The sequence below is a fragment of the Pongo abelii genome, chromosome 2, assembly GCF_028885655.2.
Source record: "Pongo abelii isolate AG06213 chromosome 2, NHGRI_mPonAbe1-v2.0_pri, whole genome shotgun sequence".
Lineage (NCBI taxonomy): Eukaryota > Metazoa > Chordata > Mammalia > Primates > Hominidae > Pongo > Pongo abelii.
The window spans coordinates 131,725,580-131,738,853 of record NC_085928.1 but is presented as its reverse complement, the minus strand read 5'-3'; positions in this window follow the sequence as shown (position 1 = coordinate 131,738,853).

The window sequence follows — 13,274 nt, the reverse complement described above, 5'->3', positions numbered from 1 at the left end:
TTTAAAGATCCATCTGGTTACTGGGTGAAGAATAGATTATGTCTATATTATCATATTTATGTAAATATACTGATACATACCAGCATATCAACATATGCTCCCCAGAGCGATATTAATTTGGGCAAAAGGCCCATAAATCACCTCGCCTCCATATAAGAATAAATATTGTTTTAACACATTGCCAAAAGCAGCACGCGCCAGAATTTATTAGTTTGTGTTAATTTTTAATTTGATGCTTGAGCTCCTCCTTGTGGCTGTATGGTTGCAAGCTCCTTGGCAATGCCAGTTTCCACATAGCAACTAGGAAGCTTTTCTTTCTTTCTTTCTTTCTTTTTTTTTTTTTAACTGTCCTTATTAATCACAAGTGCAAAGCCTAAAATGAGGGCTTGAGGTTTAATTAGTGCATTTGAAAAAATAAGTTGATATGCTATTACAGATTAATACTTATATATAATATATGCACTACATGATACATAGTATGATATGGTTACATTCTCACTGAAACCTGTTGCTGTCTGTAATACTCTTGCCAACATCTGGTAATTATTAGAGTGAGATATAAGGTCTTTGCCTTCCCTCAAAAGTAATTTTATCAAATAAAAGAATGTATTTAACAAATCCACAGCTACTGAACAAAAGGCATGTCTTTACATTTCATCTTCACAGTAAAAAAATGAGTTAGGACATATTCATCTTCTGTGGAAGAGACAAATATAAATAATTGTTATCTTCATTCATTGCTATATATGGTTGGTGACTGACAACTTGAATTAGAGAGAAACCCAACCAATTGGGCATTAGGGAATTTCTAACTGTTGTATCCCTCAGTTAAGAAGAATTACAGCTTTAGAAAATCGCTCTCAGAAGGCACATTTATTTTAAAAAATCTCATTTTCAACCCATTTTGATGTGTAGAAAGCTTTCGTGCCATGAGATATCCCATGCATATATGAGCTAGAAGGGAGAAGAGCCTGTTCAGCCCTGGAGAGAGCTAAGTTGTGTTACCTACAGATAAAGTTAAACCTCTACCACCGTAATTCTATGTATCTTTCTTCTAAGCTCCACTTATTATTCCCCATGTACTTCTAGTGCATTTAGAATTTCCAAGTGGCAGCAGTTGGGCTGGTATCTAATAAAGAACCTGGGAATCTGATGGGGCCAGTCAGCCAGAGGTCGCCATAGCAGTGATACCTTCCCTCGGACAGGTAGGAATATCCTGATGGATAATGTTTGAAACCTAAAAATGCCCTCAAAGCATGAATGACAATAAACAACTATGCAAGGTGGAATAACACATTTAAAATTCCACTAATGCCACACTCATGTTGCTGACACAGCCTACTGAACTACCCTGGGTGTGATTCCTATAGGAAATTGTACTTAACCACCAAGACTTGCTTTGAAATAGCAATAAGGCAGACTGCTATAGAATTTTGTTGCTGGTCACAACTCACGAGAGTGGTAGTGACATAAAGAAAAAGTATAAATGCCTGCAGTTACTTGCAAACAAGTAACCATAATATTGGGCACATAGACCATTATTCTGTGATGTGTTATTGCTTTATGACGTGTAAAGCATAGAACATTTCAGTCATAGCCATCTCATCTTTTTGCTGTTACTGTCAAAAGAGGGATAGGTCACTAAAAAATGGGAACCATTTTTGTGGTAGCATTAGTTTGAATAACAGATTCATAAGATGCAAAAATATTTGCAACAAAAATAGAATAAAACCACAGAAAACAGAAATACTCAAGAGTGATAAGGAATATGATATATCTAAAGCACAGGATAACTTAAACATGTTAGAAATATGAAATTAATATACAAGTCACTGCAGATGACGTGATTTAAAAACATTTTAAATTCTCTGAATAGTGATACACAAAAAGATATAAAAATGTAAACCATTTTCAGGAGCACTGAAACTATAGTTTTGCATGGACTGTGTAAACGTGATCTCCAACATAGTTCAGGAGATCAGTCAGGATCTTTCTGGTGTAAATGGTAGGAATTAAACTAGTGCAAGCATTTTTTCATAACTAAAAAATGCAAGGATGAAAATGGCCACAGGAAATCAATGTTAATTCTCTTTCTCTGTCTCTCTCTTTCTCTCTCTCTCTCTCTGTCTCTCTCTCTCTCTCTGTCTCTCTCTCTCTCTTTCTCTTCCTCCCTCCCTCTCTGTCTGCTCTGCTACTTTCTGAACCGTATCCTCACTCTTTCCTGAATAGACACCTTGTTCTATGTAGCTGGGTTTAGGGTCAGAAGCAAATGGCCTGCTATGCTCTGAATGTCCATGTCCCTCCAAAATTCCTATGTTAAAATCTAATCCCCAGTGCGATGGTGTTAGGAGGTGGAGCCTGTGGAAGGTGATTAGGGATTGGTGTCACCATGGCAAAGGAGCTCACTACCAGATGTGCTAGAAGTCAATACTCTTGACACCAGGTTTTTGAGAAAAGAAAAACTTTACTGCAAGTAGACTCCCAAAGAGACAGGAGTCAAGCTCAAATCTGTCTCCCTGGGCTGGGGCTAAGGCAGTTATTTTATTAGAAAAGTTTTAGCAGGTGGATTCTGAGATTAGCAAGTGATTGGTGGAAGGAAAGGGGAGGTCTGGAAAGTCCTCAGGCATACGTGGTTCTCTCTTCATGCGTCTTTCATGGGTCCCATATGCAAATTCGGGGGGAGTTAGTATGAAATGTGGTGGAAATTCAGGCTGTGATATCAGCAAGCTCACTCTGCACAAACTCCAGTCAGCCACATTGCTTCCAACTAATTTCAGCTAGTTTTGTTATCTTTTAAATGGAGGGATTTTCAGAATTTCAACAAGTTGTTTCTTTTCTTAACTGCTATCCTGCAACTCAATATTTTATGTTAGCAGGTTTCTTTAATTCTTCAGGGCATGCTTTCATCAGTGCCCTTATAAAAGAGGCCCCAGAGAGCTGCCTTACCCCTTCTGCCGTGTGAGGACACAGCCAGAAGAAGCCACCCATGAACCAGAAAGTGGTCCCTCACCAGACACGGAATCTTCCAGCACCTTGATCTTAAACTTTCCAGCCTTCAGAACTGTGAGAAATAAATTTGTGCTGTCTATAAGGTGCTCAGTCTATGGTATTTTGTTATAGCAGCCCAAATGGACTAAGACATGGCTACAGACATTCCTATTCCCAGAGGACAAACAGCATTTTTCTCTTAACGGCACTCCATATTAAATCTATAGTAAGGATTCCAACGTGCCCAGTTTGGGGCACATCCTCACATCTCTGGGCCAATTTCCAAAGTCTGAAGAATGGGGTGTTCTAATGGCCATCTTTGGATTCTCTGTAGCTTGGTGGAGGCTGGGAGGCAAAGAACAGGATATTGTGATCTGTGGCCTTCTTATACACAGACTACTCACAGCAAGGTGCTATTGCCAGAAAAGGAGGAGGGTCGGGAAGTATGAGAGGGGATAGCTAAGCAGGAATACACACATACACACACACACACACACACACACACGTCTACTATGTGTTATTAGGTCAATTGATCACCAGCTCTAGAAAAGTGGTTATAGGGTATAAGCCCACTCCCATATGGCTCCACAGTGGGCGAAGGGGAGAAGCAAAGTGGATGAATCACTATGGGAAGGTAGACTTTACTCCAAATACAGAGAGAACTTTCTAACAATTAGAGGACACAAAAGATGCCATACGCTATACCTCATAATATACTGAGTCGCCTGCCTCTGGAGATGTTCAGTTATGAGCTGGAAGACAATTAGGCAGAGATGTTGCAATGGGAATATAAATTTCAGGTGGGTGGGAAGTGAATGCAAATTACAATAACCTTGAACCTATGATTCTGCAAATTATAACATATTGGATGGGATGAGATTTATCCTCAGGGTCAGTGTTGGCCATTAGACATTTTGGTTCTTGGGACCTGCCTTCTGATGGAGGTCACCATCTGGTGGTCCATGGACCACCTAGTATTATTTTAAATATTTTATTTAATTGCCAATACTGCAAACTCTTGGAAAATTCTTTTTTTTTTTCTTTTCTTGAGACAGGGTCTTGCTCTCTACTCCAAGGCTGGAGTGCAGTGGCACAATCACAGCTCACTGCAACCTCCTGGACTCAAGAAATCCTCCCACCTAAACCTCCAAATTAGCTGGGACTATAAGAACATGCTGCTGTACCTGGCTAGATTTTTAATTTTTTATAGAGATAGGGTTTCATTCTGTTTCCCAAGCTGGTCTCAAACTCCTGGGTTTGTGAGTCCCTGCACCTGGCTGAAAATTCTTACAAATTTTTTATTTTACAGCCTCTCTTGAAAATACTTGATCTGTATTATCAGGAGCCAAGAGTGACTACACTCCTAGCACAGGGTTCATGCTCTCCCAGTTTTCAGAGTCAAAGCCAGCCCACCTCATTTATTTACAGTGCCTCTCTCTCTCCTATTTATATTTCAGTTTGCAACCCATGTGTAAACAAAAGTTTTAACGGTACTTTTTACTCTGGTTACCATAGCTTTATCCCCTTTCTTCGTCAGACTGATATCCTCTACCCAATCACACATTCACACATTCTTAACTGGTATAGCAACAACAACTATAATAATAATAATAAATAATAAAAGGTATTGGGTAACACTTATTGTGTGTTCATGCTGTGCTAGCTAAGCACTGTACTAAAGCAGCTATATTCTGTAACAGTCAGTACAGAAAAGCTTCCACTGCAGGAAGAAATAACTGCCAATCTCAATGACTTAATGCAGAAAAGTTCATTTTGTACACACATTTCACATCCAATGGGGAAGAGCACGGTGTTCTAATCCACTATAGTTGCTCAAGTATCTAAACTGACCAAGGCTCTAGCATCTTGTGGTTTCCATTGATCCTCTCAAAAATTTAGTAGACTTCTTTCTATTCATTTGCCAAAAGTTCCATGGACCAATATCTTCACCCATCATTCTTTATGAAGCATGTTATTTAAAAACATTATTTTCCAACCTTTTCCCTTAGAACTTAAAGTTTATTCAAATATGATCTGCCTGTCAAGTTACAGCACACGACAGTATTACCAAACATTTTGCTGCTACATGACATGGACTGCCATTCTTCTGGTCTCTGATATCACTATCCTCATTGTCTTTGGCCCAACCATTAAGCCAATACAAAAATACTTTGGGTTTTTATAATAATAACACTCTACTTCCTGTAAGAACAATTATTATTCAGGGTAGCCTAAGCTTGTGCTGCTGTAACTAACTATCCAAATCCTCAGGAGCTTGACACTATAAAAGTTTATTTCTTGGCTGGGCGCAGTGGCTCACGCCTGTAATCCCAGCACTTTGGGAGGCTGAGGCAGGCAGATCACGAGGTCAGGAGTTCAAGACCAGCCTGGACAACATGGTGAAACCACGTCTCTACAAAAAATACAAAAAATTATCTGGGCGTGGTGGCAGGCACCTGTAATCCCAGCTACTCAGGAGGCTGAGGCAGGAGAATCGCTTGAATCCAGGAGGCTGAGGTTGCAGTGAGCCGAGACCACGCCACTGCACTCCAGCCTGGGCAACAGAGTGAGACTCCATCTAAAAAAAAAAAAAGGTTTATTTCTCATTCATGTAGGCTACCTATCTAATTCACAGTAGCCAGGGCTCTGCTCCACACAGTCACACAGGCACCCAGAGTGACTGACACACTAGCATTTTGTAGCTGTGCCACCTGTAACACATTACCTTTACAGTTGCCACAGCAGATGAAAGAAGAGGTTAGCAAATTAATTTTTTAATGCCTCATTCCAAATGTGACACATAGAACTTTCACATCTCTTTGGCAGAACCAGCCAAATAAACCACCTAACTGCAAAGGCTGTTTTGAAATGTGTGAGAGCAGGTGGAAAGTTTAGTGAGCACCAGTCTCTCTATATTATACCACCTAATTCTCATTACAATTTTCAGAGGTAGGTATTACTATCCTCACTCTACAGATGAAGAAAGTAAGACTCAGGGAAGATGACTGACTTATCCAAGGACACAAGTAGTAAGTGGAAGATGCAAGATTGGGATTACAAAAGGGTCGGACCAGGCAGAACTGCAAAAGAACTGCAACCAGAACATACTTACTATCTACATCTTCTAGGCACTTCTAAATTTACTCATTTACCATAAGTTAATTGATTCACTGCACAGAAGGTTCTAGTTTCAGCTTTACCATCATAGTGTGATTTTGCATAATTCACAACTTTGGTTTCACAGAGCTTATGATTCACCACCTGAACCTCAGTTTATATGTCCATGATTGAAGAAAGTGGACTAGTAATTCCTAATGCCCCATCCACCTCTGAAACTTGTGATTCACTTCTAAGGCCAGTGTGAAATTGATTAAAACTCAAGATATGAGCCCTCCAACAGATGCTGATCCATTATCCATGGAATTGTGGTGGCCAGAGTGACATTTCATGAGAAAGCATTTTTGTCAGTGCTTATTTGTATTCACCTTAAATACTTAAAATATTTTATTCTCAGAGCAAGAAATAAATGTGTAATACATAACTCAGAGAAAGACTTTTAAGACAGAAAGTTTATCATCATTGATGCTACATCACCATAAGCAGACTGATCAGGGCCTTCTCTAAATCCTGCCAAATGTTATTATTTTACCTGATCTAAGCACCCACCACTGGATTATTGCAATAGCCTCCTACCTGAATTCCCACCTTCCCCCCTTGTACTGTTAGGGGGAAAGATTCCTCACACTGCAGCCAGAATGACTTTTTCACAACATAAGTTGGAGCCTGTCATAATTCTGCTGAAATCCCTCCAATGGCTTCCCCTCTCATGCAAAGTGAAAGTCTAAATCCTACAGGGAACCACGTCATCCGCCCCTGCCTCTCTGCAGCCATGCCAGCGTTCTTGCTCTTCCTTGAACACTCCATGCCTGCTGCCACCTCAGGGACGCTGCCCTCCCTCTTCCTCACCCTGAAGCTCTTGTCTCCTGGAGAGCTGCAGGGTACAGCTGCTCACTACCCTCATGTCTCTGCTGACATAGTAGCTCTGTCTCAGATGTGTTGGGCCACTTCCATTTTTAAAAGCACCCTGTATTAGTCTCTGTCCCCTTCCCCTTAATTTTTTTTTCTTCACATTTAACATCGTTGGATATACCAAGTATTTGTGTATTAGTTGTCTCCCTAATAGGAAATGATAGAATGCTCCTCCATGATAGCAGAGACTTTATCTGCTCACTGCTGTATCCCCAGTGCCCGGAACATTTTACGTCATATAGTAGGTGCTGAATAAACACTTGTTTAATAAATGCACAAATACATTACTTAAATACTTGGTGCAGTATTTATAATAGAAAGTAAATAAAATGAAGCTCTTCTCATCTATTATAATTATTACTGCACTCTGACTGCATATTCCTACTCATTCTCAGAGAACTGCATGTTCTTGTTTGAAGAGCTATCTTAAATTTGGGTGTGAAGTTTTCAAAGACAACAGAAAAAATAAACAGGTCTCTATGTAAATTCCAATGAAGGAAGGATTCTAGAATAAGAACTCAAGTGGGCTATTCATCTTGAATAGACTATTAACGTCATAAATAGAATACTATTAAGACTAAGTAAAATAGAACTATGCTGTCCAGATATGGCTATTTAAATTTAATTAAAAGTACATAAAATTTAAAATTCCATCTCACAGTGCTACATTTCAAGTGCTCAGGAGCCACAGCAGGCTGGTGGCTACCTTATTAGAAAGGATAGGTATAGAATCTTTTCCTCATTGCATTTTATCTTGCATGGTGCAGAGCTGGAGTTCAGCGAATGTACTAATGTTGGAATGTTGTATTCTACTGGGATTTCCCTTGTGGGTGCCATAGAGCTCCTATATTAACAATGGGATAGAGTTGCCCCCAACTGTTACCTTTCTCAATCATCCTTGGAAAGGGCAAATCTTGGGAAAGGAAAGGAGGATATGGATATTAGTTCAAGAAGAATTTAGGAATTTAAGAATAAGATTGGTACCTGGACTTGAAGCAGTTATAGGAGCCCAGGGACACCCCCAGCTGTGGGAAGAAGTTGGCCTCAGCTAACGAAGGCAATCAGAGAGCTGGGCAGAAGGCAATCTGACAGGCCTGAAACTCTGGGTTCTGAGAGCAGTCAGATGAGCAGCCAACAGTGAGGTAGCCATCAAGGATCAGCCTCATCAGCAAAGCCAGTAGTTCTTTCGAATCAGAATAGGAACTAGTAGTCCAGATGAGACCAGGATATGACACGACCTAACAGGGAAGCACATGTGAGATAAGTCCCCAAAAAGCAGCAGGGAAAAGGAGACCCAGAAAGATGGAAAGGTGCCGAGATCTTGCTATCACATGGCCAGAAGTCTTCTTAATTGATTACCTTCTACCTAGAAGCTGCCGAGGCTTTTGTTGGAGCGAGTGTGGATGGAGTCAGGCAATTTGTTGTGTGTATATCACAATAAAAATATCCACTCACTGCCCCATTGCACCTACTCATGTCATTCCCAGTCAACAATGGCCCTTTTTAAATTGAAGTAGAAGTCAATAGGTTACCAATACGTTGAGGATAACTGGAACCAAGTCTTGCCTGGGTTCATTTGGAAAATCAATGAAATGTGTACCGAGAGCCCTGTTGACATGTGGGTAAAGATTTTCAGGAGGAAGTAGTGGAGAAGATGTGGGACAGGCCCAATAGGCCTCTTTGTATGCAGGCTTCTCAGCCTTCAAAGAAATGAAGGAAGAAACTGGGCACAAAAGTCTTTACCCAGTAAAGAAGGCTGAGCTGTAGGATGGAAGGGGCAATTCTGAGTGTGAGTTCAGAGGCATAAACAGCACTACTAGGGACCTCTTTGGCAAAGCAGAGTGCAAAACCCAAGAGGAGAGCAAGGCATTCTGCTCCAGTTATCACTGCTGCCTAACAAACCGTTCCAAACTGAGAGGTGTAATACAGCAATTGTTTTATTCTAGCTTATGATTCTGAGGGTCAGGAGACAGGAGTTCACACAGGGCAGCAGCAGGAAAGGCTAGTCTCTGCTCCACAAAGTCTGAGCCCTCACCTTGACAGTGTGGGAGGCCTGTGGGTGATCCAAATGGTTGTGCAATAGAATTATCTGGAGGCTTCTTCACTCACATGTCTGGCTGAAATGACTCAAAAGCTAGACTCAGCTGGGACTGTTGGCCTGATCACCTACTTGTGGCCTCTCTATGCAGCGTAGTCTTTTCATGCCAGAGAAACTGGGTTCCGAGAGAGACTATCCCAATGGGAGGATGTGAAGAATGAAGTTCCAGGTGGCAGTGCATGGTCATCCCAAGGGGAGGACATGGAGAGTGAAGTTCCAGGTGGCAGTGCATGGCCTTTATGACATGCCCTCAGAAGCCACATAACATCATTTCTGCCATGCTCTATTAACCAAAGCAATGATAGACCACCGAGATTCTAGGAGAAGGGATGTAAACCCAACTTCTCAATTGAGGGTGCATCAAAGAATTTGGAGCCGTATTTTTAAACCAACACACATTCTTCTCTCCACTTTGGCTTTACCCTTTCGAGGGCTGCTGGCCCTCACTTGTAACAGATACATCACTGTTTGTTGACATGGTGGTACTCAGCATGAGGCTGGCTAGTTTGTAAGCACATAAGAGATATCCATTGAAGACACCTAGCAATACTTGAGGGTACCTCACAGCAACCTAAGATTCTATGGGAACAGAAAGAGCAAATGCCAGAACTCATTTTTTTTTTAAAAAAAAAGAGTGTGGTTCTGTCACCCAGACTGGAGTACACGGGCACAATCTCGGCTCACTGCAACCTCCATCTCTCAGGTTCAAGCAATTCTCATGCCTCAGCCTCTGGAGTAGCTAGGACTACAGGCAGACACCACCACTCCTGGCTAATTTTTTTTGTATTTTTAGTAGAGATGGGGTTTCGCCATGTTGGCCAGGCTGGTCTCGCACTCCTGAGCTCAAGTGATCCACCACCCTTGGCCTCCCAATGTACTGGGATTACAGGCGTGAGCCACCGTGCCTGGCCAGAACTCATTATTAATAATATAGTTCCATGTGTAAGCACAGGCTAGAGAAACCAGGGCAAAGGGTAGAGGGAATATGGCTTATACTTAAGAACGGCCAGATTAAACAGGACAACTGGTGAGAGACCCGCAAAGACTATGGAAGACATGAACTAAAGCACCACATCATGCAATGCTACCCAATTCTGGATGGCTGCAGACTGCAAACTAAATGAGCTATTTTGTTCTACTGAAATAAGGAAACAAGCTGTGCTTTTCAAGCCAACTCTTTAAGCCAACCTTGAGTCTTCTAAAAAGAATTGCAGGCATGATGTGCTTTAAAATGCTAGCCACGAATGTTCATGGAAATGCAAACTTCATGTGCGGAGTAAGGAAAAGACTTGATGGTAGGAATTGGCTCTTCAGCCATATCCCCGCACATCTTTAAAAATAAAATAAACCATACAGAATTTAATTCCAAGCGCTTGATTGTTCTGAAAAATCAGAGGGAATTTGAGCCAAAAGGGAGGAGAAGTAGCCCCCATCCACAAAGGATAAATATCTGCTCCATAATTTATGGGAATGCAAATCATCCAAGCAGCAGTCTATTGGCATTGACTGTATTTTCATCTAATTAAATGGTTATACAAGTCTCAGAATGTCATGTCTCCTACCAGCTGACCCTGTTCCCATGACCTTCCCTACAAGAGTTCAGGGGAACATGACACTTGAGAAAGACATTTCATTTTCACCTAGAGAAAAAATATGAATTTGGACACGAAGGGGTAGTTGGGCAGTAAGGGCTTTTGCCTTACTTTGTACCATGGAAGCCTCTTTGATTATGGTGCGTGAGAAATGTAAGCTTCCCTGTTTTGTTTTGTTTTATTTTGTTTTTCTGAGACGGAGTCTTGCTCTGTCGCCCAGGCTGGAGTACAGTGGTGCAAGCTCTGCCTCCTGGGTTGACGCCATTCTCCTGCCTCAGCCTCCCGAGTAGCTGGGACTACAGGCGCCCACCACCACACTGGCTAATTTTTCGTATTTTTAGTAGAAACGGGGTTTCTCCATGTTAGCCAGGATGGTCTCGATCTCCTGACCTCGTGATCCGCCCGCCTCGGCCCCCCAAAGTGCTGGGATTACAGGCGTGAGCCACTGTGCCCAGCCCCCTGTTTTAAAAAAAAGCAGTCAGACTTGTGGCTTTCTCATTGTCACTGCAGCTAAATTTTGCATGCAATGTGTGTCACTGTTCACACTGTTTAAAAAAAAAAAAAAATTCTAGAGCTCAGCATTTCCTAAGCTTGTTTTTGCTACTAAAATTCTTGACTCTTGAGCTGTGTTGAGTCTCCTGAGGTTTCTTTGGGCACTAGGGTTGTGACCCCATTGTTTGGCTGATTAGGTCTTGGAAGATACACAGAAGAAGTCTTAACAGAAAGTTTAATGCTGGCTTACTTCATCTACCCAGGGAGCCCAAGGATGATGGGTCCATACAGGATCCACCCTAAATGAACCTCCACAGTCTCTGATCCCCTTCTCTCTTCTTTTCTCCCCACGATCCCACTACCACCCAGTCTTTTTTTTAATGTCTATACCCATGGATTTTTTAAATATTTTTATTAAGTTGTATTAAATATAAAAGAAGATGCATTTTTACATATATACACCCGTGTGACTACTACTCAGATCAAAATACATGATATTCCCAGCATTTTAAAAGGCACCCACATGCCCTTCCCAGTCAACAGCCTCCACTCAGAGGTAACCACTAGACTGACTTTAATCATCATAGATTAGTGTTGTTTGCTCACAACTTCATATAAATCGAATCATACAGTGTATAGTTTTTTCTTTTGTTTCTTTCATTCATCATTATGACTGTAGGATTCATCCATGTTGGTGCATATAGCAGTAGTTCTCTTTCTTATATTCCATCGTATGGATATACAGCAGCTTATCTGGAGCCATTCTCCTGGTGATGATGCCCTCAGTCTTTTTTTTATTTATTTGTTGCCCTCTCCAGATCTCAGTTCTATCACCAAGCTCTATCTAGATCCTTCTAGAAGTTATTAACCATCCCAGGTTCCAAAAGGTGAGTAGAAAAAAATATATATATATGCAAGTTTGTGAGGTCCTGGCCTGGAGGAGACTTTAGGTGCTTTAGAGACTTCTAAGTGAAACAACCAAAAGATTAATAATAATCATTTCCTTGCTAATGTAGATCCCTTTCAATGTTTAACTGTGTATGTTCAACTAATAGATTTTTTTTTTTTTTGCACCCATCATATGCCAGGTGCTTTTCAAGTCCTGGAAATAAAGCATCCAGTAAGATAGACATGAACACACTGTTCTTCTGAAGCTAACCTTCAAAGAAAATATCAGATGGTGATAAAAGATATGGAGAAAATTGAAATAGGACAGTGCAATAAAAAGGCCAGAAAAAGCCTCTCTGAGGAGAGCACAGAATGACAAGAAATAGCCAGAAGGGTCGGAGGAGCCACCAGGAGGAAGCATATTCTACACAAGCAGGACGACCAAGTCAATGCTCTTATGTCAAGAATGAATTTGGGGCTGGGCGCAGTGGCTTGCTCCTGTAATCTTAGCGCTTTGGGAAGTCAAGGCAAGAGGATCGCTTGAGGCCACCAGTTTGAGACAAGCCTGAGAAACAGCAAGACTCTGTATCTGCAAAAAAGTTAAAAATTAGCTGAGTGTGGTAGTGTGCACCTGTAGTTCCCACTCGCTACTCAGGAGGCTGAGCAGGAGCATCACTTGAGCACAGGAGATCGAGGTTGCAGTGAGCTATGATCATGTCACTGCATTCCAACCTGGGTAACAGAGCAAGACCCTGTCTTGGAAAAAAAGAAAAAGAAGAGAAAAAAAAGAATGAATGTGGCCTTCTTAAAGAAAAGAAGAAAACTCAGGGGGCCAGGATGTAGTGGGCAATATGAAAGCAACAGAGGATGAGATCAGGGAGATAAGCAGGCACTGTGGTAAGGAGCTTAGAGTTTAATCTAAGTATGGTGGGAAGAAGCTAGAGGACTTTAAACAGGAGAATAACTCTGGAAATTGAGTGGAAAATGGCTTGAAAGGGGTCCAAAGTATTTGTGTTGGTGCAAAAGTAATTGCGGTTTTTGCCATTGAAAATAATAGCAAAAACCGCTATTACTTTTGCATCAACCTCATAGAAGCAGTATACAAATGAAGTGGCCACTGCCTGCGATGATTGGTGCTGATGTCTTAGACTGCAATGGTAGCAAATGAGGCAGAAATGTCAGGAGAG